Below are 20,014 nucleotides of genomic sequence, written 5' to 3'. Positions count from 1 at the left end.
CTTGAAGATTGAACACGTTCATGCTGCATGCTTTGGACTTTTTTTCACTTCACATATCAAAGACATTTTTATGAAAGATTATTTTTCTATTATTGGGACTATATTTCTTTATATATTTGTTTCACTGTGTATTTCACAAGTTATTTGCGCTTGCTTATTTTATAATTTGCCCACATGTCTTGTCACTAGACATATTTTTTATTCTTGTAGAGCGACTCCATTTTCTGTCTTGTATTAATTTATGTTGTATAACATTTTTGAGTTGCTGCTGTATTCTCCCCTTTTTTAAGGTATGCGCAATTTTTTCCTTCTTACAAAAAATAATAATATCAAACATACAAATATTCATAACATACACATACACAAAGCCCCCCCTTTTGCATCAGAGACAATCAGAGTTCTCCTACCACAGTTATCGAAAATTCGCAATCATTTTCGCATTCGCAATAGCGAAAAAATCGCAATTTTTTTTTTTTCAATTTGGCAACATAAAAGGATCGCCTCAGCTTAGCTACTCGGCCCAGGGTCTCTAATCATACCAGCAATGCTTTTAGACGTCGATAGGATGTGATCTGTTTTAAAAATCAAATTGAAAAAATGCGAATATTCGGAATTGCGAATATTCACCGCAAAATTCGAAATATAGCGCGATTTCTCGAATATGCTATATTCGAGTCGAATATTCGCAATGCGAATATTCGTGAGCAACACTAGTGCTGTTAATTAAACTCACTTGGTGCCTTATCGAGTCTATTGACATTAAATTAGCCCCAGAACCTGTGTAACTCTGCGTTCAGGTTTAAAGGGATGAGGTAGCAACCCTAGATCTGTCTCACTATTTTGGGGTTTACCCTAATTTAAAAAATAAATCAATTAAAAACCAAAACCTGCTGTGTTGGCTACCTCCTCCTCCTCCACCGCCGCTTCCACCTTCAGTCACATTCTTAGGCTTGCGCACTGCAACTGCTTTCTTTAAGTCCCACCAGAGGTTCTCAATCGGATTTAAGTCTGAAGAATGCGATGATCACTCCAAAATGTTCCAGCCTTTAATCTGCAACCATGCTCTAGTGGAGTTGGAGGTATGCTTGGGATCATTGTCCTGTTGAAAGGTCCATCGTCTCCCAAGCCTCAGGTTTATGACGGACTGCATCACATTGTCATCCAATATCTCCTGGTACTGAAGAGAATTCATGGTACCTTGCACACGCTGAAGCTTCCCTGTACCTGCAGAAGCAAAACAGCCCCAAAGCATGATTGACCCCCCGCCATGCTTCACAGTAGGCAAGGTGTTCTTTTCATCATAGGCCTTGTTCTTCCTCCTCCAAACATAGCGTTGATCCATGGGCCCAAACAGTTGTAATTTTGTTTCATCAGTCCACAGAACACAATCCCAAAACGTGTGTGGTTTGCCCACATGACTTTCGGCATACTGCAGTTGACTCTTATTCTTTGGAGACAGCAAGGGGGTGCGCCTGGGAGTTCTGGCATGAAGGCCTTCATTACGCAGTGTGCGCCGTATTGTCTGAGCAGAAACTTCAGTACCCACATCTGACAAATATTTTCTCAGTTCCTCAGCAGTCACACGGGGACTTTTCTCCACTCTACGCTTCAGGTAGCGCACAGCAGTCGAAGTCAGCATCTTTTTTCTGCCACGACCAGGTAGCGTTTCAACAGTGCCCATTGCCTTGAATTTTGCATTTACTACTGTATTACAAAACCAATTGATGTCATATTAGTTGCATATTGTTCTTTATGAAGTCCTTGTAGGATTTCATTCTGAATACAATTACAAATGTACACTAAATTCCCTAAAACCCTTTACAGCATTGGGGGGTTCAATAATTTTGAACAAAACTGTATGGACCTCGTCCTCAAAGGTCAAAAATCATTACATTTTTTTTTTTATGTTATTTTAAGTTATTTCCCTATCCACATTTATTTCCAGAGTACTTGCCATGCTCTTCCCGACATTTTGCTGCCATTTGCAGCCCTACAGCCCTTTCCCTTAGTTTTTTGAAATTATCATCCTTCCCTCTGAGATCTTCTGCTAATATTAGGCACCTTGCTGATTGTGGGAGATATTACTGGGAAACATTCATATAGGCTATTTATTAGCCTCCCTGAGGTAAGGGGCTAGCACTTACATCCCTGGTCACCGTGGAGAATCGGGCTGACTGCAATCACTTTACTCTGCATGTTACAGCAACCTGAGCACAGATGCACTTTAGAAACTTATAATATTTATTAGCCACTGGAATCTAGTTTTTTTCACTTCTGCACGTTTTGTGCACTGGACATGGATTTTTAATTTCAAAGTTTTATTGGGACCTTTTTTGACACTTTTTTCTAGGGATCCCTGTGTGGACTATATTTATATTTTTCACTTCTAGCACTTTTTGGATTGTTGTTTATAATCGGAATTATTCACATTTTATTTATTATTTATATTTTTGAGGAGATTCAGTCACTGGACATTTATTTATTTATTTAGTTGCATAGTTGCACATTGCACGATTTGTGGATGAAGCATTGTATGGGTTATCTTAATTTTATTTGAAAGAAATGTTGTATGCACAGGTTTTGAAGTTTGCTACTTAATTAAGACTATTGTGCTGTCAGTGGCACGTTGGTCACACTTATTTCATTATTTTCTCACTCTCAATATCTCCCACATTATGGATATTTTTGTTGGATGGTATTCCGGTTTAGAGTGATACACTTTTAATCATTGCCAGGAGGCGGAGTCTATTTTGCTGATTTTATTATAATTATATTATATACAATATTTTAGTTGCAAGCGCCACTGCATCCCCCATTTTAAAAAAAGATATGTGTAGCATTGTCTCTTTAAATCAAAGCAAAATAATCGATTTTTATGATTGGATACGAAATAACCACCACGGATTCCACTTAGCATCATAAATTGGTACTGAATCATGTAATTTATGAAAAATTTGTTCAGAGAGCATAATCTGATCCATCCTAGAAAGAACCTGAGGGAAGGGGACAGTAGGGGACTTCCAATTGAATGCCACCACCCAGAGAACTGCTGTGCAGAGTGTGTATATCAGACGTCTAAAAGGTCTAGGAGTGTCTGGGATCTTTTCAAAAAGCAGACAGTGTCTATAGGACAAGTCAACCTGACTACCCCCCAATTTGCCTATAAGATCGAAGACCTTCTTCCAAACCGATGAGATCTGCTCACAATCCCAAAAAATATGGAAAAAGGTGCCCGAGGTAGGGCATCCCCTGAAACAATTTGGAGAAGCCTGGGGAAAGATCTGGTGTTTGCGCTGGGGAGTATAGTACCAACGAGTAAATAATTTAAGTGCCGTCTCCCTAAATGATAGTGAGACTGTACTTTGACGAAGATTCAGCCAATTCCTCTCCCAATCCTCCAGCTCATACTCCAGGCCCAAGTCCGATTCCCATTTGGTCATATACTTCAATTTGTCCCGATCTCGATCACAAGACATAACATTGTATAACAGAGAAATCAGACCTCTCTGTCTGGGCCCAGACCTGCACATAGACTCAAAGGATGAGCAAGAGGGGGAAGGGGTCAGTGAGTAATGGGTCAAAAAAAATGTCTGATCTGCATGAATCTATAAAATTCACCCACCGGGGCTCCCTTAAGAGATTGTAGTTGAGTAAAGGAGATAAATAAGGCCGTTGTATCTTCATTATCTCCAATTCATAATACGGACCAAGGCCATGGCTCTATAATAAAGTACCATATCTGGGAGACCTACCCCCCCTTCCTTTTTTGATCTTTTCAAGATATCATATGCCAATCTGGGGTGTTTATCCCCCCAGACAAAAGTCCTAAAAGCTTTCTTTATTTGTTTGAAAAATATTTGTGGGAGAGTTATAGGAATAGCATACAAGACATAAATAAGCCTTGGGATTACACTCATTTTAAGGGCGCTCACTCTCCCAAACCATGTCAATGTATGGCTTCTCCATTTCTGTAAATCCCTTAGTATTGACAAGAGCAGGGGTATATAATTTAACTCATATAAACGTTTAACATCTGGGGCTATGTGTGTTCCCAGATAAACTATAGAGTCTGAACGCCACACAAAGGGAAAGGATCTTTGCAACTTTTTCCTCATCCCCAAGGGCACCTGATTCGGCATCAACACCGATTTCTCTATATTTATTTTAAAATTGGAAATACAACCATACCTGTCTATCTCTCTCATCAATTCCGTCAGAGACTCTTGAGGCGAGGAAAGGTATAACAATAGGTCATCCGCATACGCGGATATCTTATGTTCCATTGATCCTATAACTATCCCTTTAATCCCCCTATTCCCTCTAATCATACACAAAAAAGGTTTCAGTACCATAGCAAATAATAATGGGGACAGTGGACACCCCTGCCTAGTCCCATTCCTTATTTCAAAATAGTCAGCGTACTCAATGTTAAGTATGAAAAATGTACGTTGTTTGCGTAAGTCGTCCGTGAATGGGGCTGGACGCCATTTACATTCACGTAGAAAACAATGACATCCTTGCGACGTCATTTGGAGCAATGCACCCTGGGAGTTTTTACGGACGGTGCATGCGCCGCTTCATTTAAATGAAACATGCCCCCTACCCACCCAATTTGAATTCCGCGCCCTTACGCCGCGAGAGATACACTACGCCGCCGTAACTTACGGCGCAAATTAGTTGCGGATTCAAACCAAAGCTAAGTAAGTTACAGCGGCGTAGCGTATCGTACATCTGCGCCGGGCGCAGCGTATGTATGTGGATCTGCCCCTATAACTTTTGCGCAAACCAATCAATATACCATTATTGCGATTATTTTCACCAAAAATATGTAGCAGAATATATATATTGTCCTAAACTGATGAAGAAATGTTTTTTTTTTTTATAATTGGGGGGATATTTATTATAGCAAAAAGTTATTTATTTTTAATTGTCGCCCTTTTTTGTTTATAGCGAACGACAATGTGCGACACAGTGCCAAATTGTAAAAAGTGCTCTGATCAGGAAGGAGGCAAAATCTTCCAGGGCTGAAGTGGTTAATGAAGCATGAACGAATGATTGAAAGGTCCTCCCACAACATACATAGCATGCGTTTCATACCTGCTGTTTTTTTTTTTAACAGGGGGGGGGGGGGGGGCAGGGGTAAATTTAGGTTTTAAGGATTTGACATATTTACAAAAATATTTTACTATAAATTTGTCATCACATTATTATTCACATTGACTTATTCTAGCTTTCTGCAGTATATAAAGGCAGCTTTACATTATTTGTACTATGTATTCATTGTTTACATGTTGTTATATACATGGGGGTAGATTCAGATAGGAGATACGACGTTGTATCTCTGAGTGCGGGCCGTCGTATCTATGCGCCTGATTCAGAGAATCAATTACGCATAGATTTCAATTAGATCCGACTGGTGTAAGTGTCTTACACCGTCGTATCTTAGGCTGCATATTCACGCTGGCCGCTAGGTGCCGCTTCTGTATAGTTACGCGTGTAAATGTGCTAGATACGCCAATTCAGAAACGTACGTCCCGCTGGCGCATTTTTTTACGTCGTTTACGTTAGGCTCTTTTCGGCGTAGAGTTACCCCTGCTATATGAGGCGTAGCTAATGTTAAGTATGGGCGTCGTTCCCGCGCCGAGTTTTGAATTTTTTACGTTGTTTGCGTAAGTCGTTTGCGAATACGGCTGTACGTCATTTACGTTCACGTCGAATCCAATACGTCCTTGCGGCGTAATTTGGAGCAATGCACACTGGGATATTTTACGGACGGCGCATGCGCCGTTAAAAAAAAACGTCAAAAACGCGGGGTCAACTCAAATTTAAATAAAACACACCCCCAACATCCCCATTTGAATTAGGCGGGCTTACGCCGCCACACATACGTTATGCCGCCGTAACTAAGGGCGCAAGTTCTTTCTGCATACGGAACTTGCGCCCAAAGTTACAGCGGCGTAACGTATTGGAGATACGTTACGCCTGCAGAAAGATGCGCTCATCTTTCTGAATCCGGGCCATGGTCATTTATGGCACATGTATCATAGCATAAATCTTTTCCAGTACATCTGGTATCTGTTTGAATTTCATTGTTGAGTTTGTATCTTTTATGCAGGTATCCATTAGACAAGATTCAAGGACCCATATATCCACTGGAGTAAGTCCATTACAAGCTTTTATCTGTTCCCCCCTTAGGATGCATTTATTACCATACAGTCAATTATTTGAAGGAAAAATGGCAAAGAAAGTGCAATTGTTCACCAGCTTCTGTCAGAAAAGCATTAGCATCTGGGAGGAAAATATTGAAACAGAATCTCAATAAATACAAATAGCATTTCACAAAACACATGGGGTTTGTCTATATTTCTCTTCAGGCAGAATACAATTCAGAGTTAACAAAACAGCAATCTACTAATTGAAGGGCTCTGCAGCATCCATAATATTGTTAACTTGGTCTCCATGTTTTTATTTAAGTTTTGCGATTTTATCATTTTACATAAACAATATTATGCAAGTAATTTGCTGTCAGTGGAGAAGCGGGATGCTAAAAGTTTAAATTGCATCACTTAAACGCGCCATCACAAGGAATAAATATAGTAGATTAAAGTGAATTTGAACAGCGTGAATGGGATAAGCCAGGGAAGCCTAAAAATGTGCTGTATGATTTTTGTGTATTTGCTTTATACTGTGGACGCCTGGTGAAGACATTAGGCAACGCTAATAAAACCAGTATGTGGTAGATTTATCAAAGGTCACTACACTACATCTTATGCCCTGTACACACGATCGATTCGTCTGATGAAAACGGACCATTTTCATCGGACGAACCGATCCTGCGTGGGCCCTATCGTTTTTTTTTCCCATCGGTGAAAAAAAATAGAACCTGTTTTAAAATTTTCTGATGGTTAAAAAAATTATAGAAAAAAATGATCGTCTGTGGGGAAATCCATCGGTCAAAAATCCATGCATGCTCAGAATCAAGTCCACGCATGCTCGGAAGCATTGAACTTCATTTTTCTCTGCACGTCGTTGTGTTTTACATCACCGCGTTGGACACGATCGGATTTTTAACTGATGGTGTGTAGGCAAGACTGATGAAAGTCAGCTTCATCGGATATCTGATGAAAAAATCCATCGGTCCCTTTTCATCGGATGAACCGATCGTGTGTACGTGGCATTAGACTTTTCTGTGTACCTAAATATTAGGTGCCAATATATAACACATGTAATAATTACTTTTAAGGCCCCGTACTCACGACCAAACATGTCTGCTGAAACTGGTCCGCAGACCAGTTTCAGCAGACATGTTTGGCCGTGTGTTGGCCCGAGCGGACCATTTTGGGACGGATCGGACAGGTTTCCAGCGGACAACTGTTTCCCGGACTTGTTTTAAAACAGTCCGCTGGAAACCTGTCCGCCCGGACATGTACGGTCGTCTGTACAGACCTACCGTACATGTCCTGCCGCCCGCATCCCTCGCATGCGTCGAATGACTTCGACGCATGCGTGGAAGCATATTTAAGGCTGCCCGCCCACGTCGCCGCGTCATTGTCGCGGCGACACCGCGTCATCGACGCGGCGACACCGCGGACACGCCCCGCGTAATGTTTACGCGCGGGCTTCTGTTCGATGGTGTGTATAGCCATCGAACAGAAGTCCCCGGGCAGTCCCCGGCCAGACATGTCCGATGGAAACGGTCTGCAGACCGTTTTCATCGGACATGTCCTGCCGTGAGTACAAGGCCTTAAACTTTACTGTAGCAGAAAATTATTTTTGTAAAAATGGTACTAACGTTTAAAAAGCAGCTCTGTCTGTGAAAAAAGGGGGCCCGGTCATTGAGCAGCAATATGGTCCGGGCTGAAGTGGTTAAGCAAGACTCCACTAACCATGCATTTTTGCCCAAAGAACATGTTTGAATAGCATGTGAGATATCAATCACAGATTGGGGTTTTAGGGGCCTGTAAACACCAGTGATTTCACTAATAAGTATGGCTATAGACCTCCAGAAAGAAACACATTTGTTTTATACATTAAGTTATACCTGGCTACCCTACTTTATCTTTTCTTAACCATTTCCGGACCACCTACTGTATATATACGTCTGCACTTTAAAGATGGATATCTCTGTTATGGCAGTAGCTAGCTGCCATAACCCAGGTATCCATCTCTTCGGTGAGCGGTCCGGTTTACGATAATGGTGGCCTCCCGCTGTTCTCCCGTGCCCTCCGCCACTTGCCAGAGCCATCGGTGGTGGCGGAGGTGATCGGGTCCTCTCTCGTGCTGGGTATGGAGATGAGTGAGGGGAAGATGGCCCCCACCCGTCTCCATAGCAGGGCAGAAGCGACGTCAAAACGTCACTTCCACCCATCGCTCTTATGCCGCATACACACGGTCGTTTTTTGGGATGAAAAAAAATGACATTTTTAAAAACGTCATTTAAAATGGCCGTGTGGGGGGAAAACGTTGTTTTATGTCTTCTGAAAAACGACAAAAAAAATTCGAACATGCTTCAATTTTTTATGTCGTTTTTCAGAACGTCGTTTTTTGTGTCATAAAAAATGATCGTGTGTAGGCTAAAACAACGTTTAAAACATTGTTTTTAAACCTGCGCATGCTCAGAAGCAAGTTATGACGCGAGCTTGAATGGAACAGAGTGCCGCCGTACGTGCTGAACGTAACTGCGCTTTGCTAGAGCATTTTGAAAAAACGATGGTGTGTAGGCAACGTCGTTTTTTAAAATGAAGTTTGAAAAACTTCGTTTTTTTTCATCACAAGAAACGACCATGTGTACGCGGCATTAGACTGCCATTTTTTTTGTTGTCATTTTTTCAAATGGACAATTTTTTTTTTAAATATGAGATCTGAGGTCTTTTTGATCCCAGATCTCATATTTAAGAGGACTTGTCATGCTTTTTTCTGTTATAAGGGATGTTTACATTCCTTGTAATAGAAATAAAATTGACCCAATTTTTTTTAAAAACAGTGTCAAAATAAATAAATAAGAAAATGCATTTTTTTAAAGTGCCCCGTCCTGACGAGCTTGTGCGCAGAAGTGAACGCATACATGACCGCCCACATATGAAAACGGTGTTCAAACCACACATGTGAAGTATTGCCGCGATCGTTAGAGCAAGAGCAATAATTGTAGCCCTATATCTCCTCTGTAATTCAAAACATGCAACCTGTAGAATATTTTTAACATGGAGATTTTTAAGGGTAAAAGTTTGTCGCCATTCCACGAGCGGGTGCAATTTTGACACGTGACATGTTGGGTATCAATTTACTCGGTGTGACATTGTCAGGGAGGGGGTTGGTAGCAAGAGTAGGGAAAAGAGGAGGTAGGGTGGCAAACGTTTCTACCGGTAACTGTTGGCGGTTGGAGGGAAAGGAGATGGAAGACAGGGAGAGAGGGAAACTAATAAGGTGGAGATAAGAGAGAGGAAAAGGATTGTTGGAGAGCTTGCACGGAGCGCATAGGTAGGAGAATACAAGGTAAAAGGTGTTGTCATCAGAGAAGTTTAGAAGTAGAAGGAGTGTTAGTATTAACAGGGATGTTGAAGTCACAGAGAATGATTGTGGGAATTTAACCACTTAAAGTGGAGGTCCACCCTAAAAAAAAAATTGCCAAAAAGGCTCCAAAAAATTAAAAAAAATTAAATAAAAAAAAATATATACTTACCAGAAATGGCTGTTGCTAGGCAGATTGTCCTAATCTGCCACTTCCTATTCCGCGGTGATCTTATCTCTTCTCCTCCTCACCTTGTCTCCTAGGAAATGGGGAGCGATGTCTTCTGGGACCTGTATGTCAGCTGCCCATTCACAAAGCGCCACGCTACTCTAGAGGGCACAAGAGAAGGAGAGGCCAGTTTTGGGAAGAAGTGTAATGGAAACTAAGTAGTGTGGATTGCGTGCTTCATTGGGCATGGGGTGGTGGGAGAGTTGGGCATAGTTAAATGATGGGGGCCCAGGGTTTGGGCATATATATCTCCAGAGGTTAGGAGAAGCAGAAGAGTAAAGAAGCGCCAGCGTCCTGGAGGTTTTATTAGTGTGTGGGTGTAGAACTAGCAGGAGTTGGTGAGGGCTGTAATAGGAAGAGGACAGAAGTTAGGGTGATTATATATACATATATATATATATATATATATATATATATATATATATATATATATAGATAGATAGATAGATAGATAGATAGATAGATAGATAGATAGATAGATAGATAGATAGATTTATAAGCTGTGTAGTGGAGAAGAGGGGTTAAGGAAAGAGAGTTTAGGGAGAGAGAACGCAACTGTCAGAAAGAGTTGTAGAGAGTGCATGTTATGGAGAGAAAGGAGAACTAAATGGGGAAACAAGGTAACCTGCAGCCTGTTTGGTGCTTTTCAAAGTAGTTTACTGTTAGCTAGATTCACAAAGAGTTACGCTGGCGTATCAGTAGTATTAACTGTCTTAACTCGGAATCTAAGCCGTCGTATGTTTAAGTGTATTCTCAAACTGAGATACACTTAAACCTAGCTAAGATACGACGGCCTGCGCCATCATATCTTAGCTGTCTAGTTTCGCCGGCTGCTAGGGGCGTGAACGCTGATTTACGCCTAGAATCCGTAAATCAGCAAAATACGCCGATTCACGAACGTACGCTTGCCTGTTGCAGTAAAGATATGCCGTTTCCGTAAGGCGTTTTCCGGCATAAAGTTAGTCGAAGAAATAGCTGGCCTAGTCAATGTTAAGTATGGCCGTCGTTCCCGCGTCGAAATTTGAAAAATTTACGTTGTTTGCGTAAGTCATCTGTGAATGGGGCTGGACGTAATTTACGTTCACGTCGAATCCAATACGTCCTTGCGGCATACTTTGGAGCAATGCACACTGGGATATGTCCACGGACAGCGCATGCGCCGTTCGGAAAAAACTTCAATCACGTCGGGTCACGAGTAATTTACATAAAACACGCCCCTCATCCTCATTTGAATTAGGCGCGCTTACGCCGGCCCATTTATGCTACGCCGCCTTAGGAGGCAAGTGCTTTGTGAATACAGCACTTGCCTCTCTGACTTACGGCGGTGTAGCGTATATGCGATACGCTACGCCACCTCAAAAGTAAGCCGCCCACCAATGTATTTTACTGGCCAGAGGAAGCACTGGTTAAAATTGCATATGCCCATGTTGAAAAACCTGAAAATACTGTGGCACCTGAACCCATTAAAGTCTATGGGAGCTAAATGTTAGTTTGTTTCCTGGAGATTTTTCAAGATCAATTACATTCATATGGAAAAAAGGCATAGATAGCAGGGTACTGCTATGGGTGACATCTACTAGTGTATAAGAAAATATTAAAATATATAGGGCCAGATCCACAGAAGAATTACGCTGGCGTATCTATTGATACGCCGCGTAATTTCAAAGTTCCCGCGTCGTATCTTTGTTTTGTATCTACAAAACAAGAGACGACTGCATCTGGGCTCTATCCGACAGGCGTAGGTCTTAGTACGCCGTCGGATCTTAGGTGCATTTTTCCGGCGGCCGCTAGGTGGCGTTTCCGTCGAATTCCGCGTCGAGTATGCAAATTAGCTAGATACGGCGATCCACGAATGTACGTCCGGCCGGCGCATTTTTTTACGTTGTTTGCGTTCGGCTTTTTCCGGCGTATAGTTACCCCTGCTATATGAGGCGTACTCAATGTTAAGTATGGCCGTCGTTCCCGCGTTACATTTTTATTTTTTTACGTCGTTTGCGTAAGTCATTTGCGAATACGGATTTGCGTAGAATGACGTCACCGTCGTAAGCATTGGCTTGTTCCGGTTTAATTTCGAGAATGCGCACTGGGATACCCCCATGGACGACGCATGCGCCGTTCTAAAAAAAAATAGTTTACGTCCGGTCACGATGTATTTACATAAAACACGCCCCCATCACATCGATTTGAATTGCGCGCCCTTACGCTGCCAAAGATACACTACGCCGCCGTAACTTACGGCGCACATTTTTTAAGGATTAAAAAGTAAGTTACGGCGGCGTAGTGTATCTTAGATACGCTACACCCGACGGAAATATGTGCCAGGGTACGTGGATCTGGCCCATAGTCTTTATTTACAAAAGGCTTAAAGGGCAATATTAAAAATTCAACATTATTTTAAATAAAATGCACAGGGTTGCCTCAAACATGAACATAAATTAATACACCTATACAATGTACTAAATAAAATGTAGACATTTAGAAAGGAACACATAAACATTTAAATTGCTGCTGAAATGTATTCCCTGCGCTTTGTTTTTTTGTTTTTAAGAAAATCAGTCTGGGGATTTTCTTAACTTGCATACAAGATCTCTGCCTTGCTAAGGTTTGGGTATGGATTTTAAGGAGGAACCCCACACAAAAACATAAAAACTGTGTGTAGTTTCTCCAAAAATTCATACCACAGCCTTCTCTTTCATGAGAGTCTGGTGTGGATTTTCAGTGGGACATCACACAAACAAAAGGGTACCCCCCCCCCCCCCCTGCCAGAAAAATCTGTGCTAGACCCTTATTTGACCTAGCAGTCTATCTGGTCATTAAAGCCAGTGATCTGCCTCTAAAACCATAGCAGGACACATGTCCTCAATATGAGGAAGCTATTTTGTCAGGAGAACCTCTATCAAAGCACTTTGTCCCAATGTTGATCGAGGACAAATGCCTCTTTCTCACATTTTTGGCTCAGTGAATGTGGAGGTCTGTGGAGGGGAATATATTGGAATCTGGAAGCCACTTTTAAAATAAATGGGCATCAACTATCTGGGTCATCCTACATGAATAGGCAAGGGCTGCATTATAGCCCTGGTCACCATGACAATTACTTTTATCATTTAAAAAAAAAATGAGAAAAAACACGTTTAAATCTATCGCTGTGTCATACAGTGAGATAGAGCCATCGTCAGTTAAATGACAACTGCTAAGATAATCTGCCCCTGACAGGGTATTGCTGTGAATAACCCCAGCTGTTAAAGCTCAGAAATTTCCAGATTTCATTCTAGCTCCCACAGACCCCACATCCACTGGTTCAGGATAATGGGGAAGAGGCCGTTGTCCCCATCAACATGAGGACAAGGTGCTGTGTCACGCTCTCCATGTTGTGGGTTGTTGCCCTGTATCCACACTGTGCCCCTTTCCTTGCCAATATGATTGTATGATCAGATAAGGGTCTGGGATGCATTTTGGGAGGACTGCACACCATCTATTTATTATTTTTTATTATTTTTTTTTTTTTTTTTTTTTACATTGGGTCCTCATTTAACCATTTAACCCCCGGACCATATTGCTGGTCAAAGACCAGAGCACTTTTTGCGATTCGGCACTGCGTCGCTTTAACTGACATTTGCGCAGTCGTGCGACGTCGCTCCCAAACAAAATTGTTGTCCTTTTTTTCCCCACAAATAGAGCTTTCTTTTGGTGGTAATTGATCACCTCTGCGGTTTTTAGTTTCTGCGCTATAAACAAAAATAGAGCGACAATTTCGAAAAAAATTAATATTTTTTACTTTTTGCTATAATAAATACCCAAAAATATATAAAAAAACACTTTTTTTCTCAGTTTAGGCCGATACATATTCTTATACATATTTTTCGTAATTTTTTTCGCAATAAACGTTTATTGATTGGTTTGCGCAAAAGTTATAGCGTTTACAAAATAGGGGGTAGTTTTATGGCAATTTTATTAATATTTTTTTTTTACTAGTAATGGCGGCGATCAGCGATTTTTTTCGGTACTGCGACATTATGGCAGACACTTCGGACACTTTTGACACATTTTTGGGACCATTGGCATTTTTATAGCGATCAGTGCTATAAAAATGCATTGGATTACTATAAAAATGCCACTGGCAGGGAAGGGGTTAACACTAAGGGGGGGAAGGGGTTAAGTATGTTCCCTGGGTGTGTTCTACCTGTAGGGGGGGTGGCCTCACTAGGGGAAATGACTGATCGCTGTTCATACATTGTAAGAACAGACAGTCAGACATTTCTCCCCTGACAGGACCGGGAGCTGTGTGTTTAAACACATAGCTCCCGGTCCCCGTGCTGTAATGACCGATCGCGTGTGCCCGGCGACGATCGCACCTGCCGGGCACGCGCACGAGAGCTGACGTATAGCTACTGGCTCTCGCGCAGGGGAGCCGACCTGCCAACGTATAACTGCGGCGGCTGGTCAGCAAGTAGTTAAGTCCCTACACCGTAAACTCGCTCATCAATGTCTTTATGGACCATGTGCACTGGTCCAAATAATTTGGTGGAGGGGCTGTTGTTGGAAGGCAACATGGTTTAATATCATATTTTTGAAGTTTTGGATTTTAACAAGTTGCCACGTCAAAGCTTTGTACAACAAAAGCTTGGCTCCTAACAAACTGTTGTTATAAAGATTGTATTGCGTGATTACAGGCTTCAAAGAGAACAAGGGCTAGCTAACGCTGAAGATGACCCAGATCACTTTGCGATGATCTAGGGCTGAATGCTGCCCCTAAAGGCCAATACAGCAGGACGGACAGAAATATAGTATATTAAATGGATTGCCTCTTGGCTATATCTCATTGGAAAGGAGGCTAGTGGGGTGTGGTTACCAGTGGGTCTGAATGCAGTGTAAAAGTGCACAAAGAAGAGAGATCAATCTCTTTTGGCTCTCTCTTGCTTTTCTGAGCCTCGTGGCTCTCTGTTGTCATCTTGAGCCCAGCTGATGAGACAATATTTAGAGGACAGCCTTGCAATAAGTATCTTTGATGTTCTTTTGTTATATGCTTTGTAATATTTTCCTTTAGTGTTTTCATGTTAGCATTTTCCTATTTTCTTGTGAAATAAATACGACGTTGTTTTACTAAGCAGTGTGTTTGTTTTCATAGCTAACCTTATATTATTGTGCTATCAACAATAACATTATCAGAGTTTTAATAGATTAGCTAACTATATGAAGAGACAAATTAATGCATATATGGAATATATAGAGGGAATCCGTAACTACCCTCAGTTAATATTTATTTTTACATTTATCTCAGTTGTTTTTCCAGGGTTGGACCTTGCCCCTTATTTCCAGTGAAGGGAACTCTTAAGGCATCATCATACCAACATATTTTGGACAATTTCATGCTCCCAACTTTGTGAAAACAGTTTGGAAATGGCCCCTTCCTGTTCCAATAAGACTGCACACCAGTGCACAAAGCAAGGTCCATAAAGACATGGATGAGTGAGTTTGGGGTGGAGGAACTTGACTGGCCTGTATTGTTCTGACCTCAACCCAAACCTGAGCCAGGCCTTCTCGTCCAACATCAGTGCCTGACCTCACAAATGCGCTTCTGGAAAAATGGTCAAACTTTTCGATAGACACACTCCTAAACCTTGTGGACAGTTTTACAGAAGAATTGAAGCTGTTATAGCTGCAATGGGTGGGTCAACTCAATTTTGAACCCTATGGACTAAGGCTGGGATGCCATTAAAGTTCATGCACATGTAAAGGCAGGTGTCGCAATACTTTTGGTGTATATATGTAGCAAAATGCTTATACTGAGAAGAGGCAGTCCCCTCCTGTTCCTTTAAGAATAGCAAAATCCCAACTTTGCTCGCGCAACTAAAGACTCACAATGTGTTTTCTGCACTAAATTGAACAAACAAACAATGGCAGCCACTCAGATCAATTTAAAAAGACACACATGGGCTGGGCAATATCAACATACAATATACTGTACAGTATGCATTATTTTTCTAAAAAAAGACTCTAGGCCTTGTTTGGTTTATTTGTCACATTTTACTGTTTCAGAAGCACACCAAATATATGTTCTCTTTACACATTTTAGCTGTGATGTTTATATTTTGTTATATAGCCATTACTTGCATATATTATTGATTATTTAAGAATTTTTTTTTTTTTTTTATCTTACTCATTTGCACTTTTCCTACCACCATTTACTGTATGTTATGTTTAAAGTCCTTTGTTGTTAGAAAAAAACAAGAGATTACTGCTGCGCCTTTTAATGCCACAAAAACATCTAATATTGATGGGAATAATATCAAGAAATCTCTGTACAAATTAGAATCATTAGTCATAGATGAAATGAGACATTGGTGGGCTGCATTATTACTTAAACAATATCTTGAGAATAATTATACCCCTGGAGGGCTCTCCATTAATAAGAAATCTACCTATGTTGAAATCAATCTTCAAGAACAATGAAAGCCTTTTTCCTGATTCATTGGTATGTTTGATACCAACGCTTCAGAGTATCTAAACTGAGAACAGATTAAATCATTATAAAAGTGACAAAGAAAAATCTAGATATCTGAATTATTTTTTTAAATTGTAGGAATACTAATCACGGTGATTTAATATACTAAGTGGGCAGTTGGATATGCTGGATATGTATGATTTGACTGCCACCAGGCATCTCAATCTGTCCATATAAAAGACAGTTAGACCCGTCTGAATGTGTGTGGTTTTACCCCTTGATACAATTGCAAATTAAACATTTGACAACTGCATACACAATTCATATATAACCCCTAAATAAGCAAACATGTAATGAAGGATTTAAGAGTATTAACTCATAGCGAGCAAACAAAAAACTGTCTCATGGAGCTCATGTCAAATACAGGTTAGCAAAACCCATAGACTTTTAAGAAATAGTACAAATGGCAGTTTAGGGGCTGCATTTGTATTGTATAAGTAGCATTTGTACAACAGGTTAAACACAGTTTTTTTTGTCAAATTTCTATTTCAGTGTGACTGCGTAGGTTTGAATAGAAAATGCAGCATGTGACCAAAAAAAAAACACCTGTTACTATCGACCCTAAATGTAGAGACTATTGATTACTATACTTTACAAATAATTACTGCAATCTTGTTGATTAAGGCTAGAGCAATGTGTGGGATTTTATTTGCTTGTTAGTAATGCTGACCATAGACAGGCCAAAATCTCGATAGAGGATTTAAAGATATTGTCCTGTTGGCTGTAGCAGCAGGACTCCCCATTATTTATTGGACATCATTATTTCAATGGGCTGAATTGCTGCTTTGGGAAATAACTTATCCCCTTAATTTCACATAGAAGTGAGGAAAAGACCCAATATGGTGGAAGGGATGACGTCTGTCCCCTGGACCCTGTTCTCTTACAACTGTCTTGGTCACCCTCTTAGGCCTCGTACACACGATAGGTTAACCAGACGACAACGGTCTGAAGGACCGTTTTCATCAGTCCAAACCGATCGTGTGTAGGCCCCATAGGTTCTTTAACCTTAGGTTAAAAAAAAGACAACTTGCTTTAAAATATAACCTATGGATTGGTAACCGATAGGTCAAAAACGTTAGTTAGTATGCAAAATCATCGGTTAAAAACCCACGCATTCTCAGAATCAAGTCGACACATGCTTGGAAGCATTAAACTTCGTTTTTTTCAGCACGTCGTTGTGTTTTACGTCCCCGCGTTCTGACACGATCGTTTTTTTAACTGATGGTGTGTAGGTACGATGGACCATCAGTCAGCTTCATAGGTTAACCTAGGACAACGGTCCTTCAGACCGTTGTCCTCTGGTTAACCTATCGTGTGTACGAGGCCTTACTTTATTCTACACTCTCTAACTTACATTTTAAATCTCTTCTTTAGTACTGGCATATTCCCCAGCCCTCCAAAGCAAGCACTGGACTCCACCATTGTGAACAACCTAAAACCCATTGTCTTAAAGGGGTTGTAAAGGTACATTTTTTTTTCTACAGGACTACAGGAGAGTCAGGACACACTCTACGTTGCAGATAGAGAAAGGAGCTGTGTGTTAGTGGGAGTCCTGACTCTCCTGTAGTCCAAGGGAGGGGGCGAGCACGACACTCCACACCAGGGAGAAAGCCTTGCATTACTGTGTGGAGTTACAGACAGAAGAACAGGAAGTGAGAATTTCTCAGAAGAAATAAGGACATTTAAAAGCAAAATCGAAGGATGAGGTAAGTGAAGGAGGACTGCACTAAGGTAAAGGAAGCTATTTAGGGAACAAAAATTGTACCTTTACTACCTCTTTAATTCCATTCACCTCCAAACTCCTAGAGCATCTATTCTACAACTACCTGAGTTACCACATGACTATTAATAACCTTCTTAACCCCCTTCAGTATGTCTTTTTCCCACAATACTTAGAATTGCAGAATGTACACTCCTAAAACCTACAAATATCTTTCCATGTGCTTAACCACTTCAGGACCTGCGCACGACTATATAGGTCCTCTATTTAAAGAGGTATATCTCGGTAACGGCAGAAGCTGCTTCCACAACCGAGATACCCATCTCTTCAGGCGCCGGTCCTGTAAATGATAATGGTGCTCTCTGTGGCAGATTTACCACGAGATCACCGTTATCCGTAGGAACCAATTCTCTCACATGCCTCTGCTGCGGGAGATCCAGGAGAATAATCCTGATGATTACAGGAATTTCCTTAGGATGTCTGACCCCGTTTTCCAGCAGCTATTGGCTTTGGTGTCACCCTATATAACCAGGAAACATACTGTTATGCGGGAAGCCATCAGCGCTGAGCAGAGGCTAGTTGCCACGTTACGCTATCTGGCAACTGGGAGAAGCTTGCAGGACTTGAAGTTCATGACAGGCATCTCCCCCCAGGCTCTGGGCCTCATAATCCCAGATACCTGTTCTGCTATAATCCAAGTCCTGCAGGACAACTATATGAGGGTAAGTTTTTTCCTTTAATATCACATTTAATGTATTTAATGTATGCTAATGTATTGTATTTATTTCCAAGCTGTACACGCCACTTAATCATAGGATCCATGAAACCCTAAAAAGGTTGTTCTGGTGGCCCACACTAGTGCTCTTGAGTGAAGATGTGTAAACAGCTGCTGAGCGTCCTCTCCTTTAGACTGATGTAATTTTACAAACACATCAGATAGACACCAATGTAAACATATTTCTTGAATATAAACAGGCATATTAAAATATTTTTTACCCTGTATCTTCATAAAACAATGTATGTAGTGGACGAACGGATGTGTCTGAAATTACCGTTATTTTCTAAGGTCCTATATTCAAAAGCAACAACATGGAGCAACATGCAAGTTCAGAAAAACAATAATAATAGGGACCCAGGAGAAGTGCTTACCTTTTTCAAGCATTCTATTGATGCTCCTTAACTGTTCCGTTTCACCCCAAAATGTCTATTCAGACTTTTTTGCACTTTATCCATAATTTTGCCCTTCCTTAAATTAGGGTGGGTATAGGGCCCATGCCTGCCATCGTAATCAGACTTTAGCAATATGTCCACCATTTCCGCCATTTCTGTGTAGGACATGTTAGATGCCTTGTATCTGCTCCTCGTTTGTGACGTTTCCTCATCAGGCTCCAGGCTTGTTGTGTCGTCGTTCGACAAATTTATAATTGGAGACACCTGCTCATCAGACTCCGCCACGTCGTCGTTTTTGGATGAACTAGTCCTAATTTCAGACACCTGCTGATTCCGCCATGTCGTTTGCGCGCCAAAAGAGAAGGGGTGGGGAAACATCGGGTAAGTACGTCATGGGTAGGCGACGTGTGCAGAGTGTCACGCATGTGTAGTGTATATAAAGCTTAACACACATGTGTCGTACCTACGTTCGGTGTGCGGAGGAAGTCGTTAAAGCGACGAACGTGTGAACGAAGGTATGATTTGAACTTGGGACATCAGTGGCCTATTCTGCAAAGAGATTGAAGGCCTATATGGGGATAAAGATTACTAGAGTTTATAGACTGTGATTGACATTAGTATATTTGTCTTTTGTTTTTTCTTGCAGAAAATTTGAATCCATTCAACGAGAGGGAGTTCCTTGGGGAATTTATTGACTAAGAGAGCTGCCTGCTCTTTGGGCCACAAAAGACCCCATCCACTGGAAAATGTGTGCATGCTCCCATTTGTGCACACTTGCATGCCCCATGTAACCACTGAAAAGCTGGACACTAAAATTGGGACCTTGAGAGGCACATACAGCGTAATAAGGTCCTGGCTTCTCAGAGGTCTGGAGCAGCAGCAGGGT

The sequence above is a fragment of the Rana temporaria genome, chromosome 1 (genome assembly GCF_905171775.1).
Source record: "Rana temporaria chromosome 1, aRanTem1.1, whole genome shotgun sequence".
Classification (NCBI taxonomy): Eukaryota; Metazoa; Chordata; class Amphibia; order Anura; family Ranidae; genus Rana; species Rana temporaria.
This window is presented reverse-complemented; position numbering follows the sequence as displayed.